General features: G+C 47.4%; 1 protein-coding gene across 4 annotated transcripts in view; it reads right to left on the bottom strand.

The window, feature by feature from the left end:
* LOC138647833 (transcription factor 20-like) overlaps window positions 1-17,966 on the bottom strand; it is a 434,556-nt gene that overhangs the window by 37,893 nt on the left and 378,697 nt on the right. The window lies entirely within an intron of this gene.

Below are 17,966 nucleotides of genomic sequence, written 5' to 3'. Positions count from 1 at the left end.
TGGTACTTAATAACCAAGCCAATTTTTACAATTCTGACCACTGTCACTTTATGAGGTTATAACTCTGGAACGCTTTGGCTAGGTTCAGATTGCGTTAGTGCAATCCGTTTAGCGCCTAGCGCTAGTGGATTGCGCTAATGCAATGTTTTGTAAAGGGGTCGCGTTAAACGTCCCCACTCTCGCAGATCTCCAATCTGCGAGAGTGGGTAACGGGCTGCGTGAAACAAAACACCGGCACATCGCTAACGCGTGCCGAAAATGGCACGCGCTAGTGATGCGCGTCCCCATTGCTGTTAATGGGCGCGCTAACGAACGCGTTGCACGGCGTTAATTTCGCCGTGCAACGCTGTCCGTTAGCGCGGTCCCATTAACGCAATGGGAACCTAGCCTTTAACGGATCCCGATGATTCTGAGAGATTGTTTTTTCGTGACATATTGTACTTCATTGTTAGTGGTAACATTTTTTCGATATTACTTGCGATTATTTATGAAAAAAACAGAAATATGACGACAATTTTTACAATTTTGAAACTTTGTATTTTTATGCCCTTAAAGGGAAGGTACCGCGTTTGTAGATCATTAATTAATCAATGTAATGTAGCATAACATGCTGTTATAACCCAGATTTGAATGCATGTAAAACAGATTTCGTGTGATATATGAGTAGAAAGAATGCACTGGGGGCTGACATCTTGGTTTTGCAGCAGTAGCAGGGCCCTATCAGTGTCAGATTACGGCACCCCATGGACATAGGAGATAATAGACCGGCTCGGACCCTATCTGTAACATTGCAGCAGCATTAGCAGTGAGCTGGGCACGCCTCTGTGGGCTGCACAACTCACTGCTGTAGGTGTGACTAGCTGCCATTTTATTAGAGCCCTGTGCTATCTGCCAAGCTCCACTTACTCTCTATCACAGGAGAGAAGAAGCCCTCACTGCTCCTCTGTACTCCAGGCACTGCAGGTTCTGGGCAGTGCACACATCTTCTGCTCCTCACACTCTGCCCTGTGTGCTTCTCCTGCTCTGTCTCCGCCTCCCCACTTGCACAGAGTCCCAGTGATCTCCGGTAAACTGCACTCTCCCCCTGTGTCGCTCTCTCTCTCTCTGTGCGGCGTGGGGGGGGGGGGGGGGGGGGGGGGTGTCTCTGTGCGGCATGGGGGGGGGGGTCTCTGTGCGGCGTGGGGGGCTCTCTGTGCGGCGTGGGGGGCTCTCTGTGCGGCGTGGGGGGGCTCTCTGTGCGGCGTGGGGGGTTCTCTGTGCGGCGTGGGGGGGGTCTCTGTGCGGCGTGGGGGGGTCTGTGCGGCGTCGGGGGATCTCTGTGCGGCGTGGGGGGTCTCTGTGCGGCGTGGGGGGTCTCTGTGCGGCGTGGGGAGGTCTCTGTGCGGCGTGGGGAGGTCTCTGTGCGGCGTGGGGGATCTCTGCGGCGTGGGGAGGTCTCTGTGCGGCGTGGGGGGGTCTCTGTGCGGCGTGGGGGGGTCTCTGTGCGGCGTGGGGGGGTCTCTGCGGCGTGGGGGGGTCTCTGTGCGGCGTGGGGAGGTCTCTGTGCGGCGTGGGGAGGTCTCTGTGCGGCGTGGGGGATCTCTGCGGCGTGGGGAGGTCTCTGTGCGGCGTGGGGGGGTCTCTGTGCGGCGTGGGGGGTCTCTGTGCGGCGTGGGGGGTCTCTGTGCGGCGTGGGGGGTCTCTGTGCGGCGTGGGGGGTCTCTGTGCGGCGTGGGGGGTCTCTGTGCGGCGTGGGGGGGCCTCTGTGCGGCGTGGGGGGTCTCTGCGGCGTGGGGGGGTCTCTGCGGCGTGGGGGGTCTCTGTGTGGCGTGGGGGGTCTCTGTGCGGCGTGGGGGGGGGTCTCTGCGGCGTGGGGGGGCCTCTGTGCGGCGTGGGGGGGCCTCTGTGCGGCGTGGGGGATCTCTGTGCGGCGTGGGGGGGTCTCTGTGCGGCGTGGGGGGGTCTCTGTGCGGCGTGGGGGGGTCTCTGTGCGGCGTGGGGGATCTCTGTGCGGCGTGGGGGGGTCTCTGTGCGGCGTGGGGGGGTCTCTGTGCGGCGTGGGGGGGTCTCTGTGTGGCGTGGGGGGGTCTCTGTGCGGCGTGGGGGGGTCTCTGTGCGGCGCGGGGGATCTCTGTGCGGCGTGGGGGGCCTCTGTGCGGCGTGGGGGGGGGGGTCTCTGTGCAGCGTGGGGGGGTCTCTATGCGTGTATGCAGGCATCGTCCGATGGGACTACAAGTCCCATCGGACGATGCCTGCTACAATGACAGTGATTGACACATTAGCCAATTATGGGACAGTAATAGTCCCATCATCCGGCTAATGTGTTGAATGAAAAAAAAAAAATACTCCATACATACATGCTACATACAATACATTCATACATTACATACATATAGACATACAGTACATTAAACATAGATTTCATACTCACCATTACTTGTCACTTTGTTCCCCGAAGCCAGTGTCATCTGTAAAAAAAATATGAAAAAAACAAACAACCAATATACTCCCTGTCCGCAGAAATCCACGAGTGTCCCACGACGATCTCCCGTGGAGAGCAGCAGCATCAGATAATGCGACTGCTCTCTAGGGGCTCCAGGAACACAATGACAGCAGGAAGGTATCCTTCCACCACTGTATTCCTCTGCCGCTGTAAAAAAAAAAGTCCCTAGTCTCACTTTATGCCATTGGTGTATGAGAAATTTTCCCAGGCATCAATTGCCATAAAGTGAGACCTTGTCCTAAGGTAACCTCTCAGTGATGCACTGTAGGAGCCATTGTCTCATGTCAGTTTGTCAATGAGGGTCCTATAGAGCAGTGACATCACCCGATGTCACTGTTCTATAGGGGAGATCGTCATGGGACACTCGATATTAATTGGACTACGGCGGATAGGGAGTATACGGTTTATTATTTTACGTTTTTTGCAGGCGCTGAAGTATGGTAAGTATGGTGAAACGAAGAATATTAAAATACTTTTTTCCTAATGTGTGCGTGTTTTTTTTAACCCTTTCTTACTATTGGATTAATAACGGATAGGCGTCTTATTGACGCCTCTCCGTTATTAACCCGGCTTAATGTCACCTTACAATAGCAAGGTGACATTAACCCTTCATTACCCCATATCCCACCGCTACACGGGAGTGGGAAGAGAGGGGCTAAGTGCCGGAATTGGCGCATCTTACAGATGCACCATTTCTGGGGCGGCTGCGGACTGGTATTTGTAGCCTGGGGGGGGGGGGGGGGGGCAATATCCATGGCCCCTCTAGGCTATGAATATCAGCCTGCAGCTGTCTGCGTAGCCTTTCTGGCTATAAAATATAGGGGGACCCCACGCAATTTTTTTTTTGGGGGTCCCTTTATTTTAATAGCCAGTAAAGGCTACGCAGACAGCTGCGGGCTGATATTCATAGCAGGCTACAGATATTGGCCTCCGGCCGTCGGCTTTCCCCCTCTGGCGCAGAAAATTGCATGGGCGCCCACGCGTTTTTTTTTTTTTTTAATTCAACCCTCACAAAGGCCTCTTTCACACTTGCGTCGGTACGAGTCCGTCGCTATGCGTCGGGCCGACGTACGTTGTGAAATTTGTGCCCGACGTGGGCAGCGGATGCAGTTTTACAACACATCCACTGCCCATTCTGAAGTCTAGAAGGAGGGGGCGGAGTTTTGGCAGCGCATGCGCGGTAGAAAATGGCGGACGCGCTGGACAAAAAAAGTTCACTTGAACGTTTTTTCGTGCCGACGGTCCGCCAAAACACGACGGATCCGTTGCACGACGGACGCGACCACGCGACGTGTGGCCATCCGTCACGATCTGTCGCTAATACAAGTTTATGGGAAAAAAACGCATCCTGAGAGCACATTTGCAGAATCCGTTTTTTTCCGCCAGATCCGTTTTTCCACCGGATCCATTTTTTCCCGCCGGATCCGTTTTTTTTCGCCGGATCCATTTTTTCCTGCTGGATCCGTTTTTTTCCACAATTTCCTTTTTTTCCTGCCAGATCAGTTTTTTTTCCATCGGATCCTTTTTTTCCCGCCTAATCCGTTTTTTTCCCACAAGTTCCTTTTTTTTCTGCCAGATCAGTTTTTTCCGCCGGATCCGTTTTTTCACGCCAGATCCGTTTTTTTCCACAATTTACTTTTTTTCTGCCAGATCATTTTTTCGCCGGATCCGTTATTTTCTCATTGAGTTGTATTAGCGCCGGATGGCCACACGTTTCATCCGTTTTTTGCAGGATCCGTCAAAACAGCTGTTTCCGCCGGACGGAAAACACATACAGAGGAACGGTTGAATCGCGATCTCACCTGCCGCTATTGCGGGCACATGTCAGTCATGTTTTTTTCTATTGACAGATTGGGCGATTCTGAACGCGGCGATACTAAATATGTGTAGGTTTGATTTTTTTATTGTTTTATTTTTGATGGGGCAAAAGGAGGGGTGATTTAAATTTTTTTTTTTTTTTTTCATATTTTTAAAAACATTTTTTTTTACATTTGCCATGCTTCAATAGCCTCCATGGGAAACTAGAAGCTGGCACAACTCGATCGGCTCAGCTATATAGCAGCGATCATCAGATTGCTGCTCCGTAGCTGAATTACAGGCTTGCTATGAGCGCCGAACACAGGGAGGCGCTCACAGCAGGCCGGCATCAGTAGCTTTAGAGGTCTCAAGGACCTCTATGGTGAACATCCTGACGCATCGCCAACCCCTGATCATGTGACGGGGGTGGACGATACGCCCATTTCTGGCCGCGCGGCTGGAAGCGGTAGTTAAATGCCGCTGTCAGCATTTGACAGCGGCATTTAACAGGTTAATAGCGGCGGGTGAATTGCGATTTCACCTGCCGCTATTGCGCGCACATGTCAGCTGTACAAAACAGCCGACATGTCGTGACTTTGATGTGGGCTCACCGCCGGAGCCCACATCAAAGGAGGAGACACGACATGCGCAGAACATGTTGCGTTTTTTACTGCGATGCGTTTTTCCCCCAGAAAAAACGCAACATATGCACAAAAATTGTGGAATGCATTATAAATGATGGGATGCATATGTATGCATTTTTAAATTGTTTTTATCACATTTTTATAGCGAACAAACGCAAAAAAATGCGAAAAATCCTGAACGTGTGCACACAGCCTCAAGGTGTATCTCCCCATCACACTCCTTATGTGTCTCACTCATCACACTTCATGCATCTTTCTCTCCCATCAGTCACTCTTAGGCCGGGGACACACACAACGTATAAAAAAGGTCCGTTTTTGATGGACGAGAATCGCACAAATGTTACCAAAACAGTGATCCGTGTGCAGTGCGAGGATGCGATTTTCTCGCATCCAATGATCCGTATGGCATCCGTGTGACATCCGTATGGCGTCCGTATGGTGAGATTTTCTCAAACACTTGCAAAATGAGCAAATAATGGCTGAGCCTTTCCTGTCACCTGCCGAATGCCTGAGAATTTCTCGCACGTCACACTGATGGTCCGTGTGCTGTGCGATTTTTTTCTCACCCCCATAGACTTTCATTGTCGATTCTCGGCCGAGATATGCTGAGAATTGCCACATGCTGCGATTTCACTCGGATCCTGAATACGGCCGAGAGAATATCGGATGATGGGAGCTGCCCCATAGATTAACATTGGGACGAGTGCTATGCGATTTTTTATCGCATTGCACTCGTCCGTATTGCGGTCTAGTGAGACCCCGGCCTTAGCCATACAATGCATCTCTCCCCTCCCTCCATAATGCCTGGCTATTCACTGCAGAGCTGGAGCTCTCAGACAGCTCCTAATGCTGCTCCATATGCACACCACATGTCTTCACTCTTCTTGGGTCCAGATGCTGCTGAGCCCACTGTGTTCTGCTCCTCTGATGCAGTAACTGCTGGTGATAGCAGGTCACAGGGCAGTCACACACAAAATGGTGCTGCCCTGTGATGCTGCTCTTCATTCTTACTGTTGGGGCAGTAACTGCTGACATCACCATTTCCCTCCCCTTTTGGGTGGTCTAATATCCTTGGGGCAGAGCTGCTAAATCTTACTATAGCTGCTTGAGGTCTAAAACGGAAAATGCTCCCCCTAGTGGTAAATATGTATATTTGTAGAAAAATATATAATATTTTTCATATAGAAATGTTTGCAAACAGTGCAAACATTGCATTAATACATTTTAATTACTATTTTAAGCTTAATTTCACAAAAAAACAAAATACGAGAAAACTGGTGGCACCTTCCCTTTAAATCAGAGAGACATGTCTACTTTACATCAGCACAATTTTGGAAACAACATTTTTTTGTTAGGAAGTTATAAGGGTTAAAAGTTGACCAGCAATTTCTCATTTTTACAACACCATTTTTTTTAGGGACCACATCACATTTGAAGTCATTTTGAGGGGTCTATATGATAGAAAATAACCAAGTGTGCACCATTCTAAAAACTACACCCCTCAAGGTGCTCAAAACCACATTCAATAAGTTTATTAACCCTTTACGTGGTTCACAGGAACAATGTGGAAGGAAAAAATGAACATTTAACTTTTTTTTGCAAATATTTTACTTCAGAACCAATTTTTTTTTTATTTTTACAAGTGTAAAAACAGAAATTTAACCATAAATTTTGTTGTGCAATTTCTCCTGAATACGCCGATACCCCATATGTAGGGGTAAATAACTGTGCTTCACAGAAGTTTATAACGTAGAGCCGTGAAAAAAAAAAAAAAATCAAAATCGCATTTTTTTATTTTTACACAAAAATGATCTTTTCGCTCACAAATTCTTATTTTTACAAGGGTAATAAGAGAATTTAGACCACAAAAGTTGTTGTGCAATTTCTCCTGAGTAAATCGATACCCCATCTGTAGGGGTAAACCACTGTTTGGGCTCACATCAGAGCTTGGAAGAGAAGGAGCGCCGTTTGACTGTTTCAATGTAGAATTGGCTGGAATTGAGATCGGACGCCATGTCGCGTTTGGAGAGCCCCTGATGTGCCTAAACAGTAGAAACCCCCACAAGTGACCCGATTTTGGAAACTAGACCCATTAACCCCTTCCCGACCTTTGACGCACCGTATGCGTCATGAAAACCCGTGCCAATCCGACCAGTGACGCAGCATATGCGTCATGGTCGAATTGGGCTCCTGCAGGCCGGGTGAAAGGGTTAACTGTAATTTCACCCGGCCTGCAGGGACAGGAGGAGTTGTACCTTAGCCCAGGGGGGGTGGCTTCACCCCCCCGTGGCTACGATCGCTCTGATTGGCTGTTGAAAGTGAAACAGCCAATCAGAGCGATTTGTAATATTTCACCTAAAAAAAACTGGTGAAATATTACAATCCAGCCATGGCCGATGCTGCAATATCATCGGCCATGGCTGGAAACACTGATGTGCACCCACCCCACCGATTGCCCCCCCAGCCCTCCGATCTGTGGTCCGCTCCCCTCCGTCCCGTGCTCCGCTCCCCCCGTGCTCCAATCCAACCCCCACCTTGCTCCGATCCACCCCCGCACACCGATCCACCCCCCCGTGTTACGATCCACCCCCCCGTATTACGATCCAACCGCCCATGCTCCGATCCACCCCCCCGTACTCCGACGCCCCCCACGTGCCCTGATTCCCCCCCCCCCCCTTATACTTACCTAGCCTCCCGGGGTCCGTCCGTCTTCTTTCCTGGGCGCCGCCATCTTCCAAAATGGCGGGCGCATGCGCAGTGCGCCCGCCGAATCTGCCGGCCAGCAGATTCGTTCCAATGTGAATTTTGATCACTGTGATAAAACCTATCACAGTGATCAAAATAAAAAAAACAGTAAATGACCCCCCTCCCCCCGTTTGTCACCCCCATAGGTAGGGACAATAATAAAATAAAGATTTTTTTTTTTTCCCCACTAAGGTTGGAGTTAGAACTAGGGTTAGGGTTAGGGTACGGTATGTGCACACGTATTCTGGTCCTCTGCGGATTTTTCCGCAGCGGATTTGAAAAATCAGCAGTGCTAAACCGCTGTGGATTTATCGCGGATTTACCGCGGTTTTTCTGCGCATTTCACTGTGGTTTTACAACTGCGATTTTCTATTGGAGCAGTTGTAAAACCGCTGCGGAATCCGCAGAAAGAAGTGACATGCTGCGGAATGTAAACCGCTGTGTTTCCGTGCAGTTTTTCCGCAGCATGTGAACAGCGATTTTTGTTTCCCATAGGTTTACATTGAAATGTAAACTCATGGGAAACTGCTGCGGATCCGCAGCGTGTGCACATACCTTTAGAATTAGGCTATGTGCACACGGTGCGGATTTGGCTGCGGATCCGCAGCGGATTGGCCGCTGCGGATTCGCAGCAGTGTTCCATCAGGTTTACAGTACCATGTAAACATATGGAAAACCAAATCCGCTGTGCCCATGGTGCGGAAAATACCGCGCGGAAACACTGCGTTGTATTTTCCGCAGCATGTCAATTCTTTGTGCGGATTCCGCAGCGTTTTACACCTGCTCCATAATAGGAGTCCGCAGGTGAAATCCGCACAAAAAACACTGGTAAATCCGCAGGTAAAACACAGTGCCTTTTACCCGCGGATTTTTCAAAAATGGTGCTAAAAAGTCTCATACGAATCTGCAACGTGGGCACATAGCCTTAGGGTTAGGGTTGGGTTGGAATTAGGGTTGTGGTTAGGGTTGGGGTGTGTTGGGGTTAGGGTTGTGGTTAGGGTTACGGCTACAGTTGGGATAAGGGTTAGGGGTGTGTTGGGGTTACTGTTGGAGTTAGAATTGAGGGGTTTCCACTGTTTAGGCAGATCAGGGGGTCTCCAAACGCAACATGGCGCCACCATTGATTCCAGCCAATCTTTTATTCAAAAAGTCAAATGGTGCTCCCTCCCTTCCGAGCCCCGACGTGTGCCCAAACAGTGGTTTACCCCCACATATGGGGTACCAGCATACTCAGGACAAACTGCGCAAAAATTACTGGGGTCCAATTTCTCCTGGTACCCTTGAGAAAATAAAAAATTGCTTGCTAAAACATCATTTTTGAGGAAAGAAAAATGATTTTTTATTTTCACGGCTCTGCGTTGTAAACATCTGTGAAGCACTTGAGGGTTCAAAGTGCTCAACACATATCTAGATAAGTTCCTTGGGGGGGTCTAGTTTACAAAATGGGGTCACTTGTGGGGGGTTTCTACTGCTTAGGCACACCAGGGGCTCCGCAAACGCAACGTGACGCCCGCAGAGCATTCCATCAAAGTCTGCATTTCAAAAGTCACTACTTCCCTTCTGAGCCCCGACGTGTGCCCAAACAGCGGTTTACCCCCACACATGGGGTATCAGCGTACTCAGGAGAAACTGGACAACAACTTTTGGGGTCAAATTTCTCCTGTTACCCTTGGGAAAATAAAAAATTGCGGGCTAAAAAATCATTTTTGAGAAAAGAAATTTTTTATTTTAGTTTCATGGCTCTGCGTTATAAACTTCTGTGAAGCACTTGAGGGTTCAAAGTGCTCACCACACATCTAGATTAGTTCCTTTGGGGGTCTAGTTTCCAAAATGGGGTCATTTGTGGGGGATCTCCAATGTTTATGCACACAGGGGCTCTCCAAACGCGACATGGTGTCCGCTAATGATTGGAGCTAATTTTCCATTTAAAAAGCCAAATGGCGTGCCTTCCCTTCCGAGCCCTGCCGTGCGCCCAAACAGTGGTTTACCCCCACATATGAGGTATCTGCGTACTCAGGACAAACTGGAAAACAACATTTATGGTCCAATTTCTCCAATTACCATTGGCAAAATAGGAAATTCCAGGCTAAAGAATCATTTTTGAGGAAAGAAAAATTATTTTTTATTTTCATGGCTCTGCGTTATAAACGTCTGTGAAGCACCTGGGGGTTTAAAGTGCTCAGTAGGCATCTAGATAAGTTCCTTGGGGGGTCCAGTTTCCAAAATGGGGTCACTTGTGGGGGAGCTCCAATTTTTAGGCACACGGGGGCTCTCCAAATGTGACATGGTGTCCGCTAAAGAGTGCAGCCAATTTTTCATTCAAAAAGTCAAATGGCGCTCCTTCCCTTCCAAGCTCTGCCGTGCACCCAAACAGTGGTTTACCCCCACATATGAGGTATCAGCGTACTCAGGACAAATTGGACAACAACTTTCGTGGTTCATTTTCTCCTTTTACCATTGGGAAAATAAAAAAATTGTTGCTGAAAGATCATTTTTGTGACTAAAAAGTTAAATGTTAATTTTTTCCTTCCATGTTGCTTCTGCTGCTGTGAAGCACCTGAAGGGTTAATAAACTTCTTGAATGTGGTTTTGTACACCTTGAGGGGTGCAGTTTTTAGAATGGTGTCACTTTTGGGTATTTTCAGCCATATAGACCCCCTCAAACTGACTTCAAATGTGAGGTGGTACCTTAAAAAAATGGTTTTGTAAATTTCGTTGTAAAAATGAGAAATCGCTGGTCAAATTTTAACTCTTATAACTTCCTAGCAAAAAAAAATTTTGTTTCCAAAATTGTGCTGATGTAAAGTAGACATGCGGGAAATGTTATTTATTAACTATTTTGTGTCACATAACTCTCTGGTTTAATAGAATAAAAATTCAAAATGTGAAAATTGCGAAATTTTCACCAAATTTCCGTTTTTATCACAAATAAACACAGAATTTATTGACCTAAATTTACCACTAACATGAAGCCCAATATGTCACGAAAAAACAATCTCAGAACCGCTAGGATCCATTGAAGCGTTCCTGAGTTATTACCTCATAAAGGGACACTGGTCAGAATTGCAAAAAACGGCCAGGTCTTTAAGGTCAAAATAGGCTGGGTCATGAAGGGGTTAAAGAACGTATGTATCTAGATGTGTGGTGAGCCCCAAGTGCTTCAAAGAAATTAAAATTAGAGCCGTGAAAATAAAAAAATCCTTCCCCCCCCCCTCTCAAAAATGATTTTTTAGCCTGCAATTTTATTTTCTCAAGGGTAACAGGAGACATTGGACCCCAAAATTTGTTGACCAGTTTGTCCTGGGTATGCTGATACCCCATATGTGAGGGGGGGGGGGGGGCACTGTTTGGGCACACATCGGGGCTCGGAAGGGAAGGAGCGCCGCTTGGAATGTAGACTTTGATAGAATGGTCTGCGGGCGTTATGTTGCCTTTGCAGAGCCCCTGATGTACCTAAACAATAGAAACCCCCCACAAATGACCCCATTTTGGAAACTAGACCCCCCAAGGAACTTATCTAGATGTATGGTGAGAACTTTGAATGCCCGAGTGCTTCACAGATGTTTATAATGGAGAGTCGTGAAAATAAATTTTTTTCTTTTTGCACAAAAGATTTTTTAACCCCCAAGTTTTTATTTTCACAATGGTAACTGGAGAAATTGGACCCCAAAAGTTGTTGTCCAATTTATCCTGAGTACGCTGATGCCCCATATGTGGGGGTAAACCACTGTATGGGCCCACGGCAGAGCTCAGGAGGGAAGGAGCACCGTTTTATTTATTCAACGCAGAATTGGCAGGAATTGAGATCGGACGCCATGTTGCATTTGGAGAGCCCCTGATGTGCCTAAACCAGTGTTCCCCAACTCCGGTCCTTAAGAGCCACCAACAGGTCATGTTTTCAGGATTTCCTTAGCATTGCACAGGTGATTGAATGCTTACCTGTCTAGGTGATGCAATTATCAACTTTGCAATACTAACAAAATCCCGAAAACATGACCTGTTGGTAGCTCTTGAGGACTGGAGTTGGGGAACACTGGCCTAAACAGTGGAAACCCCCCAAATCTAACTCCAACCCTAACCCGAACACACTCCTAATCCCATCCCTAACCCGAACACGCCTCTAACCCTAATCCCTACCCTAACCACACCCTTAACCCCAACACACCCCTAACCCTAATCCCAACCCTAACCCTGACACCCCTAATCCTAACCCTTACCCCAACCGTAAACTTAATCCGAACCCTAACCCCATCTCTAGCCCCAACCCTAACTTTAGCCCTAACCCTAATGCAAAAATGGAAATACATTTTTTATTTTATTATTTTCCATAACTAAGGGGGTAATAAAGGGGGGTTTGATTTACCATTTATAGCTGGTTTTTATGTTTGGCAGGTGACACACTAAAAGACGCTTTTTATTGGAAAAAACAGTTTTTGCATCACCACATTTTGAGAGCTATATTTTTTCCGTATTTTGGTCTACAGAGTCGTGAGGTCTTATTTTTTGCGGGACTATTAAATTAAAGTATTTATTGGAACAATGTTTTTTTTTTATTATTTTGGAATTAAAAAAAAAATATTTTTACACAGTATTTTTTTTTCCACATTGTCCTAGGGTGGGACATCAATGTATAAAGTCAGAACGCTGATTTGACACTTTCTACAGTACTGTGTCAGATCAGCAATCTGACAGGCAGTGAAGGAGGCTTCTCATGTCCAGCTCTCAGAGGCTGGAATTGAGATCGGATGCCATGTCGCGTTTGGAGAGCCCCTGATGTGCCTAAACAGTAGAAACCCCCACAAGTGACCCCATTTTGGAAACTAGACCCATTAAGGAACTTATCTAGATGTGTGGTGAGCCCCAAGTGCTTCACGGAAATTTATAAAGTAGAGCCGTGAAAATAAAAAAAATCTTTTTTTTCCCCTCAAAAATGATTTTCTAGCCTGCAATGTTTTATTTTCTCAAGGGTAACAGGAGACATTGGACCCCAAAATTTGTTGACCAGTTTGTCCTGAGTATGCCGATACCCCATATGTGAGGGGGGGCACTGTTTGGGCACACATCGGGGCTTAGAAGGGAAGGAGCGCCGCTTGGAATGCAGACTTTGATAGAATGGTCTGCGGGCGTTGTGTTGCATTTGCAGAGCCCCTGATGTACCTAAACAGTAGAAACCCCCCACAAATGACCCCATTTTGGAAACTAGACCCCCCAAGGAACTTATCTAGATGTGTGGTGAGAACTTTGAATGCCCAAGTGCTTCACAGAAGTTTATAATGGAGAGTCGTGAAAATAAAAAATATTTTTTTTTCCACAAAAAAGATTCTTTAGCCCCCAAGTTTTTATTTTCACAAGGGTAACTGGAGAAATTGGACCCCAAAAGTTGTTGTCCAATTTATCCTGAGTACGCTGATGCCCCATATGTGGGGATAACCACTGCTTGGGCGCACGGCAGAGCTCAGAAGGGAGGGAGCACCATTTGACTTTTGAGCGCAAAATTGGCTGTCACGTTTGGAGACCCCCTGATGTACCTAAACAGTGGAAACCCCCCAATTCTAACCCCAACACACCCCTAACCCTAATCCCAAACCGATCCATAATCCTAATCAGAACCCTAACCCCAAAACAAACCTAATCCCAACCCTAACCCTAATCAAAGCCCTAAATCCAACACACCCCTAATCCTAATCTCAACCCTAACCTCAAACTTAACCCTAATCCCAATACACCCCTAACCTTAATCCCAAACCTAACTCTAATCCCAAACCTAACCCTAATCCCAAACCTAACCCTAACCCCAAATGTAACCCTAATGCCAACCCTAACCCTAATACCAACCCTAATCCCAACTCTAACCCTAGCCGCAACCCTAGCCCTAACTTTAGCCCCAACCCTAACTGTAGCCCCAACCCTAACCCCAACCCTAGATTTAGCCCAACTCCTCTAGCTGCCGGCCGGCAGATCATGGCGGGCGCACTGCGCATGCGCCCGCCATTTTCTTACCGGATGAAGAAGCTGGCAGCCAGGAGGGGACGCAGAAGGACCCAGGGACAAGTATAACAGGGTCCCTGATTCCCCCTATTTCTCTGTCCTCTGATGTGCGATCACATCAGACGACATCGCTTTTTTTTTTTTGCGGCCACCGGTAAACAGTTAATTACCGGCGATCGCAAAACAGGCGTCGGGAAAATCCGACCCCGATCATGTTCTTTGGGGTCTCGGCTACCCCCGGCAGTAGCCCGTGGTTATCTCCCACATATGGGATATCAGCGTACTCAGGACAAATTGGACAACAACTTTTGGTGTCAAAATTCTCCTGTTTCCCTTAGGAAAATAAAAAATTGGGGACTAAAAGATCATGCTTGTGGAAAAAATATGATTTTTTTATTTTCATGCCCAGGCGCTATAAACTTTAGTGAAACACCTGGGGGGTTCAAAGTTCTCACCACACATCTAGATAAGTTCCTTGGGGGGGTCTAGTTTACAAAATGGGGTCATTTGTGGGGGAGCTCCAATGTTTAGGCACACAGGGGCTCTCCATACGCGACATGGTGTCTGCTAACGATTAGAGCTAATTTACCATTCAAAAAGTCAAATAGCGCTTCTTCCCTGCCATGTCCCCAAACAGTGGTTTATGACCACATATGAGGTATCGGTGTACTCAGAAGAAATTGGCCAACAAATTTTAGGATCCATATGAAAATGAAAAAATTAAAGCTAAAAACATTTTTGTTGGAAAAATTAAAATGTCCATTTTTTCCTTCCTGTGAAGCACCTGAAGGGTTAATAAGCTTCTTGAATGTAGTTTTGAGTAGCTTGAGGTGTGCAGTTTTTGGAATGGTGTCACTTTTGGGGTGTTTTCTGTCATATAGGCCCCTCAAAGGGACTTCAAATGTGATGTTGTCACTAAAAAAATGGGTTTTGTAAATTTTGCTGGAAAAAAAGAAATTGCTGATTAACTTTGAACCCTTATAACTTCCTAACAAATTTTTTTCCCCCAAAAATTGTGCTGATGTAAAGTAGACATGTGGGAAATTTTATTTATTAACTGTTTTGTGCCACATAACTCTCTGGTTTAACTAAAGTAAAATGTAAACTTTGAAATTGCCAAATTTCCGATTTTTTCACAAATAAACGCAAAAATTATCGACCTAAATTTACCACCAACATGAAATCCAGTATGTCACGAAAAAAACAATCTCAGAATTGCTAGGATCCGTTGAAGCGTTCCTGAGTTATTACCTCATAAAGGAACTCTGGTCAGAACTGCAAAAAGTGGTCAAAATAGGCTGGTCATGAAGGGGTTAGGAATACTAGGACAGGCAAAGAATATTTCATTAGGGTATGTGCACACGTCAGGATTTCTTGCAGAAAATTCCTGAAGAAAACAGGACATTTTCTGCAAGAAATCCGCATGCGTTTTTACCGTGTTTTTTGCGCGTTTTTTTCCGGAGCTTTCCCAATGCATTATATAGCGGAAAAAACGTGAAAAAAACGCAAAATTAATGAACATGCTGCCGTTTTTACCGTGATGCGTTTTATTTTCGCGAAAAAAAAAAAACGCATCATGTGCACAAAAATTGCAGAATGCATTCTAAATGATAGGATGCATATGTATGCGTTTTTTATGCATTTTTATAGCGAAAAAAAACATAACGTGGGCGCAGAGCCTTAACCCCTTCCCGACCTGTGACACAGCGTATGCGTCATGAAAGTCGGTGCCAATCCGACCTGTGACGCATATTGTTGTGAATTCTGTGGCAGAGCTCCCTCCTGTGGTCACAAGTGGTACTTCGGCTGATTCTCTCTGTGAGCTTCCGTTGGTGGAGGAGAGTAGTACTGCGGCTTCTGAGTTTCCTTCCTCAGGTGATGTGGTGAAGTCGTTAGGTGCTGCTCTATTTAACTCCACCTAGTGCTTTGATCCTGGCCTCCAGGCAATGTTCTAGTATTGGACCTGTTTCCTCCTGGATCGTTCCTGTGGCCTGCTGCTCTGCATAGCTAAGTTCCGCTTTTGCTATTTTGTTTGCTGTTTTTTCTGTCCAGCTTGCTTATTTGTTTTTTCTTGCTTGCTGGAAGCTCTGGGACGCAGAGGGTGTACCTCCGTGCCGTTAGTTCGGTACGGAGGGTCTTTTTGCCCCCTTTGCGTGGTTTTTTGTAGGGTTTTGTGTTGACCGCAAATTTACCTTTCCTATCCTCGCTCTGTTCAGAAAGTCGGGCCTCACTTTGCTAAATCTATTTCATCTCTACGTTTGTCTTTTCATCTTAACTCACAGTCATTATATGTGGGGGGCTGCCTTTTCCTTTGGGGTATTTCTCTGAGGCAAGGTAGGCTTATTTTCTATCTTCAGGCTAGCTAGTTTCTCAGGCTGTGCCGAGTTGCATAGGGAGCGTTAGGCGCAATCCACGGCTGCCTCTAGTGTGGTTGGAGAGGATTAGGGATTGCGGTCAGCAGAGTTCCCACGTCTCAGAGCTCGTTCTATGTTTTTGGGTTATTGTCAGGTCACTGTATGTGCTCTGACTTCTATGTCCATTGTGGTACTGAATTACCTTATCATAACAGCATATGCTGTGTCACAGAATGATCGCGTCCCTGCAGATCGGGTGAAAGGGTTAACTCCCATTTCACCCGATCTGCAGGGACAGGGGGAGTGGTAGTTTTGCCCAGGGGGGGGGTGGCTTCACCCCCCCCCCCCCCCGTGGCTACAATCGCTCTGATTGGCTGTTGAAAGTGAAACTGCCAATCAGAGCGATTTGTAAAATTTCACCTATTATAACTGGTGAAATATTACAATCCAGCCATGGCCGATGCTGCAATATCATCGGCCATGGCTGGAAACACTGATGTGCCCCCACCCCACGGATCGCCCCCCCAGACCTCCGATCTGTCCTTTACGCTGCTCCGCTCCCCTCCGTCCTCCTGTCCGCTCACCCCCGTGCTCTTGTCCGCTCACCCCCGTGCTCCAATCACCCCCCCGTGCTCCAACCACCCCCCCTGCACTCCGATCCACCCCCCCTGCAGTCCGATCCACCCCCCGATGCTCCAATGCACCCCCCCGTGCTCCGATCCATCCCCCCGTGCTCCGATTTACCCCCCCCATGCTCCGATCCACCCCCCCATGCTCCCCCTCACCCCATCATACTTACCGAGCCTCCCGTGGTCCGTGGTCTTCTTTCCTGGGCGCCGCCATCTTCCAAAATGGCGGGCGCATGCGCAGTGCGCCCGCCGAATCTGCCGGCCGGCAGATTCGTTTCAAGTGCATTTTGATCGCTGCGATAAAACCTATCACAGTGATCAAAATAAAAAAAATACTGAATGACCCCCCCCCCCCTTTGTCACCCCCATAGGTAGGGACAATAAAAAAATAAAGATTTTTTTTTTCTTCCACTAAGGTTGGGGTAAGAATTAGGGTTAGGGTTAGGGGTAGGGTTTCGGTATGTGCACACGTATTCTGGTCCTCTGCGGATTTTTCCGCTGCGGATTTGATAAATCCGCAGTGCTAAACCACTGCGGATTTATGGCAGATTTACCGCGGTTTTTCTGCGCATTTCACTGCGGTTTTACAACTGCGATTTTCTATTGTAGCAGTTGTAAAACCGCTGCGGAATTCGCAGAAAGAAGCGACATGCTGCGGAATGTAAACCGCTGCGTTTCCGTGCAGTTTTTCTGCAGCATGTATGCAGCGATTTTTGTTTTCCATAGGTTTACATTGAACTGTAAACTCATGGGAAGCTGCTGCGGATCCGCAGCGTTTTCCGCAGCGTGTGCACATACCTTTAGAATTAGGTCATGTGCACACGGTGCGGATTTGGCTGCGGATCCGCAGCAGTGTTCCATCAGGTTTACAGTACCAAGTATACCTATGGAAACCCAAATCCGCTGTGCCCATGGTGCGGAAAATACCACGCGGAAACGCTGCGTTGTATTTTCCGCAGCATGTCAATTCTTTGTGCGGATTCCGCGGCGTTTTACACCTGTTCCTCAATAGGAATCCGCAGGTGTAATCCGCACAAAAAACACTGGAAATCCACAGTAAATCCGCAGGTAAAACGCAGTGCCTTTTACCCGCGGATTTTTCAAAAATGATGCTGAAAAATCTCACACGAATCCGCAATGTGGGCACATAGCCTTAGGGTTAGGGTTGTGGTTAGGGTTGTGATTAGGGTTATGGCTACAGTTGGGATTAGGGTTAGGGGTGTGTTGGGGTTAGTGTTGGAGGTAGAATTGAGGGGTTTCCACTGTTTAGGCACATCAGGGGTCTCCAAACGCAACATGGCGCCACCATTGATTCCAGCCAATCTTA

The sequence above is a fragment of the Ranitomeya imitator genome, chromosome 8 (genome assembly GCF_032444005.1).
Source record: "Ranitomeya imitator isolate aRanImi1 chromosome 8, aRanImi1.pri, whole genome shotgun sequence".
In the NCBI taxonomy this organism is placed as follows: Eukaryota; Metazoa; Chordata; class Amphibia; order Anura; family Dendrobatidae; genus Ranitomeya; species Ranitomeya imitator.
The sequence above is the reverse complement of the archived record's forward strand: the minus strand, read 5'-3'. Positions and strand labels throughout refer to the sequence as shown.